The 8,438-nt window shown below is 33.4% G+C and overlaps 2 long non-coding RNA genes across 2 annotated transcripts; both read right to left on the reverse strand.

Annotated features, from left to right (window-relative positions):
• Positions 1–5,184: 5,184 nt before the first annotated feature.
• LOC121802864 lies at positions 5,185–5,924 on the reverse strand. The gene is made up of 2 exons (XR_006050865.1): positions 5,884–5,924; positions 5,185–5,411 (listed from the first exon to the last, which is right to left on the reverse strand). It is a non-coding gene; the product is annotated as an uncharacterized LOC121802864 (long non-coding RNA).
• Positions 5,925–6,323: 399 nt separating this feature from the next.
• LOC121802856 lies at positions 6,324–7,068 on the reverse strand. Its single transcript, XR_006050863.1, has 2 exons — positions 6,851–7,068; positions 6,324–6,774 (listed from the first exon to the last, which is right to left on the reverse strand). It is a non-coding gene; the product is annotated as an uncharacterized LOC121802856 (long non-coding RNA).
• Between the last annotated feature and the right edge of the window lie 1,370 nt (positions 7,069–8,438).

An 8,438-nucleotide genomic window follows, 5' to 3' on the forward strand; every position in this document is an offset into this window, starting at 1 on the left:
GACACAATATGAAATTATGAGATAAATGCATACAAAATTAATGGATTAATATCCGATCTTGTTATATACTATATGTCTCTTAACGTGCCAACACGAGATGAACACGAAAAGTTCATGTTGTGTTTCCATCTCGTGCTCATATTCATACAACATGATAATGCAGTTATATATTGACTATTAACTTCAATATGCATAGTTGGGGTTTCATTATTATCTTGTTATTTTAGAGTAAGAGTCAAATGTTGTCCTAAACATAAGACGTTTTTACAATTTCGGTCTTGAACATTACGTTTTGAATTATTACTTCCCGTACATTTGAAAACGGATCGGAATCGGTCCATTTGGGTCTATCATTCACATGAAATCTAAAATTTTTATTCATTGTTAAAATTTGGTCGAAACGAATAGAGAGGTCCTCGCCTGTCTATGAATTTCCTTCCATATTCAATACTTGTATCACCATGAAGCTCATGAAACTTATTGGAATTGGATGGCCCTTCAAGTACGGTTGTCCATGTCCCATCTCTTGAGAATCTAATGCATAAGTTCTCCTAGTATTTCTATGGAAAAAACGTCTCTCCCATTAGAATCAGCAGTCCTAGGATGGATATGCATATGCTCCCTTCCAGAATCAACTTCTCAAGTCATTATTATTCCGTGCAACATAGGAAGGAGATCCACGCCTTCTAGCAACTATGTCATCATGAAAACAAGCACGGTCAGGAGATCTCATCCTTCCCATACTATATAAAGCTGGAGATCGACGCTGAACAAGTTCCGTAAGTCCATTAGGAGATCTCCTGTGACGAGATGACCATACACCAGGAGAACGTGTCCGAGATCTAACTGGAGATTTTGAGTGAATCCGAGGATAGCCCTTTCTATTTCTTTGCAGCCATGCACAAGCTGATTATCAAGTTCTACATACATAACTTGCGGTTGAGCATAGACAGGATTAGTGACTTCACCAGGTAAATGTTGCATAAACTTGTCATCATTTTGAAGTCCCCTCATACCTGAACCAGCCTCACCAGAGCAACGTCTAGAACTCATATTTCTTGGGATTCTGTGAATCACCTGAAACCCCCCCTTGTAACAGGGCCATCCCTATCTCCAGAAGAAGAGACTCTCCTCAAGGTTGCACAGATTCATCCTTCATTGGCTTTCTTCCGTTACCACCAAAAGAGGTACTCCCTCCGCCCCTCTGTAGCTGAGTCATTTCCTATTTTGGTAAAAAGCACTAACTTTTCTTCTCTCTTACTTTATTCTCTCTTCATTTCTCCACCTTTTTCCTTTCCTACTTTATTTTTTCTTCACTTAACTCACTTTTAACAATATCAGTGTCACGGATTTGTACAGATATCAGCGTCATATTCTTCATCTTCTTTTTGACAAACAATATCAGCGTCACGGATTTGTACAGATTCAGTATCAGATCCAAATCTTCAAGCATGTCATTGGATATGTCCATGTCTACCACTACCTCACCATTTTCAGCTGCTTGATCATTTTGGTATAATTCAGCTTGCATGCTCATCTATCTGGGGGCAATTCAAACTTACCATTATCTACAACACTCAGAATATCAAACGTACCCACAATTACTCAACAAATTTAATGTAATTTACACTAATGATAAGTTTTCGAATATAAATTGCAATGAACCATTTCAATGAAAAGAAAATTTTCAGCGTTTATATATATATATTGGCTTTCCAATTCTAAAATCTGAGCTAGAAACAAACATGGCAAACAGCAGGATAGTTACCGTCTGCACGCTGCAATTCTCTTGCACCGATGATGTTATTACAAACATCAAAACAGGTGAACAGTGGCGGACGCATAAATATTTCATGGTAGGGGCTATACAGTAAAATTTTTGTAGTTAACATACACTCCCTTCGTCTTTTAAAATAGAGATTTCTGCAGCGGCACGAGTTTTAAAGTGAAATTGGTATAGTGTGACGTGTAAAATTTAAGTATAAATAACATAAAAATATTATAGAACTCCCTCCGTGCACGACTAATTGGCATGTTTTACTCTACTCAGATTTTAAGAAATATAGTGAAAAATAGGTGGATAATAATAAAATTTTAATGGAATGGGCTAGTGGAACATGAAAATCATTATCAACAGTAATAAAAAGTACTCCTTTCGTCCCATAAAAATATACATTTTTAGTTGGGCACGAGTTTTAATGTACAATTGGTAAAATAAGAGAGAGATATAAAGAAAACTAATTAAAGTATTGTTATAAGAGAATTCACACCTCATTAGAGAGAATTTTTTTTCCAAAATTAAAAAGTGCATATTCTTGTGAGACAGACTAAAAAGAAAAAAAATGTATATTTTTATGGGACGGAAGGAGTAAATGAGATAATTAATTGTAGAAGTGTGAAAAAGAAAATTTACGCCAATTAATTGTGGAGAAGTGAAAAAGAAAATTTACGCTAATTAATTGTGGACTAAAGGAGTACTACTTTATAGAAAAATCTCTACCCAATAATAATATTACTATAATTTTGTGATCAACTCTTTTAAAATATATCAAGAAGGAAATATTACTAATAAAGCTGAATAAATAAGGGCATCACGAAGCTATAAACATTTGAACTTAAATTGAAGTAAAATAATTAAACTATGTTTAATACACTAAAATTACTAACAAAAGTAGAACACGTGATATAGGCGTAGCCTATAGATAGGGGACTTGACATTTGCCAATTTAATTATTCATTTTTATCTCATCTTCTTCCTTAAATTGCAACGACATCCATTTTTTTCTAACTTTCTTCTGCAATTTCAAATTTCAGCCCCTCATTCTTATTCAGTTTTTCACATTTTAGACTTTACGTACCGTAGTTTGGTGAGGGCTGAAGACATTTTTCAGAAATTTCAAAATTTTTTAAAGTATAAAATATTAAAAAAAAATTATTGGGGGAGGGCTTAAGCCCTTCCTCCCTTGGCTGTGTGTCCGCCAATGCAGGTGAATCCTCTTCTATTGGAATATTACTTTTCTAAAATTTGTAATTGTTTTTGCACCTATGTATTCCATGCTCTAGGAAATAGTTGAGATTTTAGAGGAATTTTAATATGTGCACATGAATTAGTGTTGCACTTAGTGTTATGATTGGGGGGTTTCAGATGCTTTTCTGAAGCATTTTTATAATGAATAACGAGTAATAAACTGGAGTACAAAAGATACACTTCAGTCGAATAGCTAATCAAACACAATAAAATTTGAAACGTTTTAATATTCACTTTAATTGTTATTGTTAGTTAGACAAATGTATTTTTTTTCTATGTTGTATGGTAGATCTTTGTTTTAGAAATTGTTGTTGACTTTTAGTTGTGTCATTAAAAATATGTTTTTTTTTATAACTACTTCCTCAAATGATTCAACTCCAGCGGTCGATGACGAGAGTTCTCCTGCAACGGTATATCGAGATTGAGACGGTGGAGCTATAGACCTGTGAGAGAGAGTGTAAGGCGAAGAGCCGAAGACGCGAGTCGGAGGTATTCTATGTCGAGTGTGTGATATTAGTTCATATTTAAACTTTTTTTTAATGTTAGTTTGTTTTATTTTTTTGTTAATTTTATTTTAGTTTATTTCCATCTTATCTATAATAGTTCTTTTTCTTACAAATAAAGAAATCACAACTAATTCTTTTCACATTCGTCTCCAACTTCACCACTTTCAATGTTTTCATGTAAAGAAAACACCCAAAGACAGGGAAATGGCTAACGGAAGCAAAGAAGACGAAGAAAATATAATATCACATTGGTTTTGCATACATGCACAAATCATCCATTTGGAGGTTAAGGGGGGAAATAATTAAATAAGGTTGAGATAGAATCCGTGGTAGATTGAGGGAGAAATATGTAGGAAAAAGAAGTTGTGGCGCTCTGAATTTCTTTTTCTTTATTTTGTGATTCTTATTATTGAAATATTTTAGTTATTTGTAAATAAGTTTTTCCATAACTTATGAAATTATGGTTGTTCTAATGTAAAGTTTGTTAATATTTGTATATGTGTATTTTTATTATTTTGTAGTTTATCATTTTTTCTTATTATGATAATAATTATCCGCCTAATATTTTTGTCCAACTTAATATTTTATGCTGATTTCATATTGATAGTGTTTTAGTATTGAAGTGTGTATGCTGTTAAGGACGATATTTTTTTTGTGGTAGAGACCTATATTAAGTGTTGTAAAATTGAATATTTTCATGTTGGTTCATAGTCAAACTTATTTATATTTGTAATTTACAATTATTTAATATAATGTTAGTATGCACTTTTTTTTATTTTTTTATCTTATATAATGACCGTTTTGATTAGTTTTTTCACAATGCCAAATTAGTAGAAGGAAAATATTTTGAGTCGTGCATAGTGCAGGTGTTAACACAAATTTTGTATTAAAACCCATGTTGTTTCAAAAGTTTCTATTTGTAGGGGACAAATGGAGTATTATTTTGAGCAAAGGGATCAAAGATGCCTCAAGCTTGAAAAAGTCTCCGTTCTACAAAAATAGAGACTCTATCTATTTTAATATGTCCCGTAAAAATAATTCATTTTTATTTTTCGTAATTTATTTATCTCTATTGAGGTGAGTCAATTCTCCACTAACATACAAAGATAACTGTTTCTTTCTATCTCTTTTGTACTTACTAATAGGCCTGTCAAATTGGGTATCCGTGGATACCCGATCCGAAATTTTCGGGTACCCGATCCCGAAATTCTTAAAATCCAATACCTGATACCCGAACCGAAATGATTTCGGGTACCCAGATACTCGACTCGGGTATCCAGTCCCGATTGTAATTTTGATTTTTTTTTAATTTTTTTGAAACTTAACTACAAAGTTTTACAATTTATTTAATATTATTTAGTTCGAATTTAATACAAAGTTGAAGTAGTATTCAAGAGAAAATAACTACAAACTTCTAGACATACAAAATTCTTGTAGTAGTTCGAATTTAAGAGAAAAATAACTACAACTTTGAGAAATGCAAAATTCATAAGTTATAGTAACATGGAGTAACATCTTTCATCCATCCACAATAAGAAAATAAATTACATGTCACGCCCGCATTTTCTAAGGATAGAAAACACGGTTGATCGCGACTAGGGGGAGATTAAAGAAGCGGGGAAGAAAGTGGAAAACAACAAAACTCGACCATAGCTCGAAACAAATGGGAATAGCTCGAATAAAATCAGAGTATCTCAACAATCAACAACTCAAAAATGAATACTATCTCAACGATACAAGAACTCAAAAGAAGAACAACTACTTAGCAGAAACATTTGAGAGAAGAAATATGCCACGTGCGAAGACATTACACATTCTACACACTTAAATTTCTTCAACGGTCTTGCTCAACACCCACCACACCCGTCACGCTCAACCTGCAAATTTTTAAAAAGAAATGCAGGGCTGAGTACTTGATGCACTCAGTGGACTCATGCCGAAAATATTTTATAAAAAGTATTTATCATGCCACCATTGAGTGACCTTGGGGTTTTAACTTTAGAAATCGCCCAAGACACTAAAATCATTTCCATCGTAAAAACTCGTGACTGCAGTCATTTTCCCATAGATGTCTACCATATCTGATCCATTGATGACAAGGAATGTGGCCACATTCTAAGTCACTAGACCGGCCGACCCAAAAGACGGCTCACGATCTCCATGGGTGTACACTAGCCTGAATAGGGACTCACTCCCTAGACAGACCCGAATTCGATTATCCATTGTTGGCAAAAGCAACATCAGATAGGTTCCATAGAATAAAATAAAACACGGCATGATAAAATATTCATATCATTTTCGCATAAAAATATACTTAGGGCATTGCCCTTATTTAAAAAGAAAGCCCACCTCAAGTTCTTAATCCGAAATTATTTTATTTCCCTTGATATCACGTCTCGCTTGCAAGGAATCACCTTTAGCATTTAAATACCACATAAATCAACACAATGAATCAAGTAAATAAATAAGATGCATGCACCCTAATTAAAATCATTTATCTCGTTCCTCGGTTTTCGATTATTCGACAGCTGCCTAAAGTTCCTCCGTTGGTTCCTCGTATTTCCCCATTAAAACTTAGGTATTTCGATTAACTCCGGCCGTCCAACTCAAAAACAAATCGGCCTAAAAGTAGTACTTGTATTCACAAAATAATACACGCATACTCCCCCACTACCGTTTTAAAACAATCATCAATTATTAAAAGGATTTGTATAACAAAATCAAAAGCACTCCTTTTCTAAAAACAATTTACACGTACACCCTTCCTTCATATCCACTTTAACCAAAACTAAATATTAAAGTAATAATAAATAATGAAAACAAGGAATCAACTACCCCATTTCCCAAACTCGTCGGGCCCCCTTTCTCCCTCAACTCTCTCCATCCCCCAAAACAGAACTCACACAAATAGTTTCTCCGATTCACCGTGAGTACCGCCGCTTCCGAAACAGTCGCTGCCGGCTCCGATTCGTCACCCCGCACTACCGCCGTCGCTCGGTGATTCGTTAAAAGTTCAATTTTTTATTCGGTTTTGTTTCGATTAAAACGATTAAAGATTGATTCCAGATTGTTCATTTATTACCGAGTTCAGCGGGACTGATGTATGATGATATGCTGCGAAGGGTATACTAAAAGTTCATGACTTGAAATTGGGAAGGGGTTTTACCTCGATAACAAGATATTGGTTGTGAAATTGTAGGACCGAAAGGAGTAGCCCACTGAATTTTGCAAACTCAGTTTCTGTCACAATTTTGCATAACGTTTGATTTCCGAAAGAAGTGCGAAATTGTGCTATGAAGGGAGGAATATAGATTACCTTGAAAGAATGAAGCTTGTTTTCTTGATTACAGAAAACGAATGGGAGAAAGAAACTAATTTGAAGTGAATAATATAGAGGGAGGGTGGTTAAAGATATGTGAGAGATTTAGGGAGTGGGGAGAGGCGGTTTCAACGTGGGAATGGGAGTGGGATTCGATTTGGATTTGTTTGGTATTTTATTTGCAGATTACGGAGGAGGAAAATCTCTGCAGAATCTTTATTTAAAATTTTAATTAAGGCAGATCTTGGAGACCAAGTCAACTAGGAAAAGATTTGATTTGATTTAATTTGATTTTTTTTTTCTTTCTTTTTTTTCCGGGGTGTTACATTACATTAAGAAATTAAATTACATATTAACATCTTTCATCCATCCACATTATAATTAAGAAATTAAATTACATTTTTCATCTTTCATCCATCCACAATAAGAAATTAAATTATATTACGTCTTTCATCCATCCACAATAAGAACATATTAACATCTTTCATCCATCCACATGTAATTAAGAAATTAAATTGCATTTAATTATAATAAAAATATAATTCATTAATTTAAAAAAATCGGATAATTCGGGAACCCGATACCCAATCATCCAAAATTCTCACTACCCGATCCCGATCCGATACCCGAAAAATCGGGTTTCGGATATCCAATTACCCGACTTTTTCGGGTTTGGATATCGGATATCTAATACCCAATATCCACTTTGACAGGCCTACTTACTAATTATGCATTAACATTCTATTTTGTACATAGTTTGTACTTGCTAATTATATTTTGTCTTAAAATTCTGTTTTTATGCCTTCTGGCTTTAGTGGGCCGATAAAAAAAACTGGCCACATAGTTTAAACAACTTTCCCGCACACAATCACTTAGGTCCAGATAAATCAGGTATATTATGGACTTATCTGGGCTAGCAAACAAGGCCGTAGTTTATTCATTATAGATTGATAATTGGGGACTTATCAAGTTCGTATTCGAGAAATTAAATTTAAATTGTGAAGCATATTCCAGTATAGAATGCTTGAAATTATTTTTTTTACTGCTAAAAGTTTCTCAAACTAAATATCGAAAGGTTTGGTGTAGGAGAATCAAGAATGAAAGAGAAGTAAATTGATTATTAAAAGAAAATGTCATAATCACTAAATATTTTAATAATTCCGATTTCAAAATTAAATTCGACTTATAGAAAACGATATGGGTGAAAAAGTTTACATTCTAATTTTCATCCATAATTCTTGAAAACAAAGAAAGAATTCTTCTTATTGATAGAACAAATATAGGCGAATTTTCTTTTTATCTATTTTTAAAGTTAAAACTACCAAACATTTCGCATGAATGCGCAGAAGCACTGAACTCTGAAGAGACTCAAACTTTGGTGTAAAAAATGTTCTACTAAGTTACGTTTTGATGTCAAATATAGACTTAGTACGGATACAATGATCAAATAAATCCAGCAATAACTACTTTAAAGAAATAAATTTATTTATTTAAAATCGTAAATTATGTTTTCATTGATTTTGTATAAATAAAAGTAAATAAAAAAAATGCAGGAATTAAACGTGGGAAGCTCGTTGCCCACTAG

The sequence above is a fragment of the Salvia splendens genome, chromosome 1, assembly GCF_004379255.2.
Source record: "Salvia splendens isolate huo1 chromosome 1, SspV2, whole genome shotgun sequence".
NCBI lineage: Eukaryota > Viridiplantae > Streptophyta > Magnoliopsida > Lamiales > Lamiaceae > Salvia > Salvia splendens.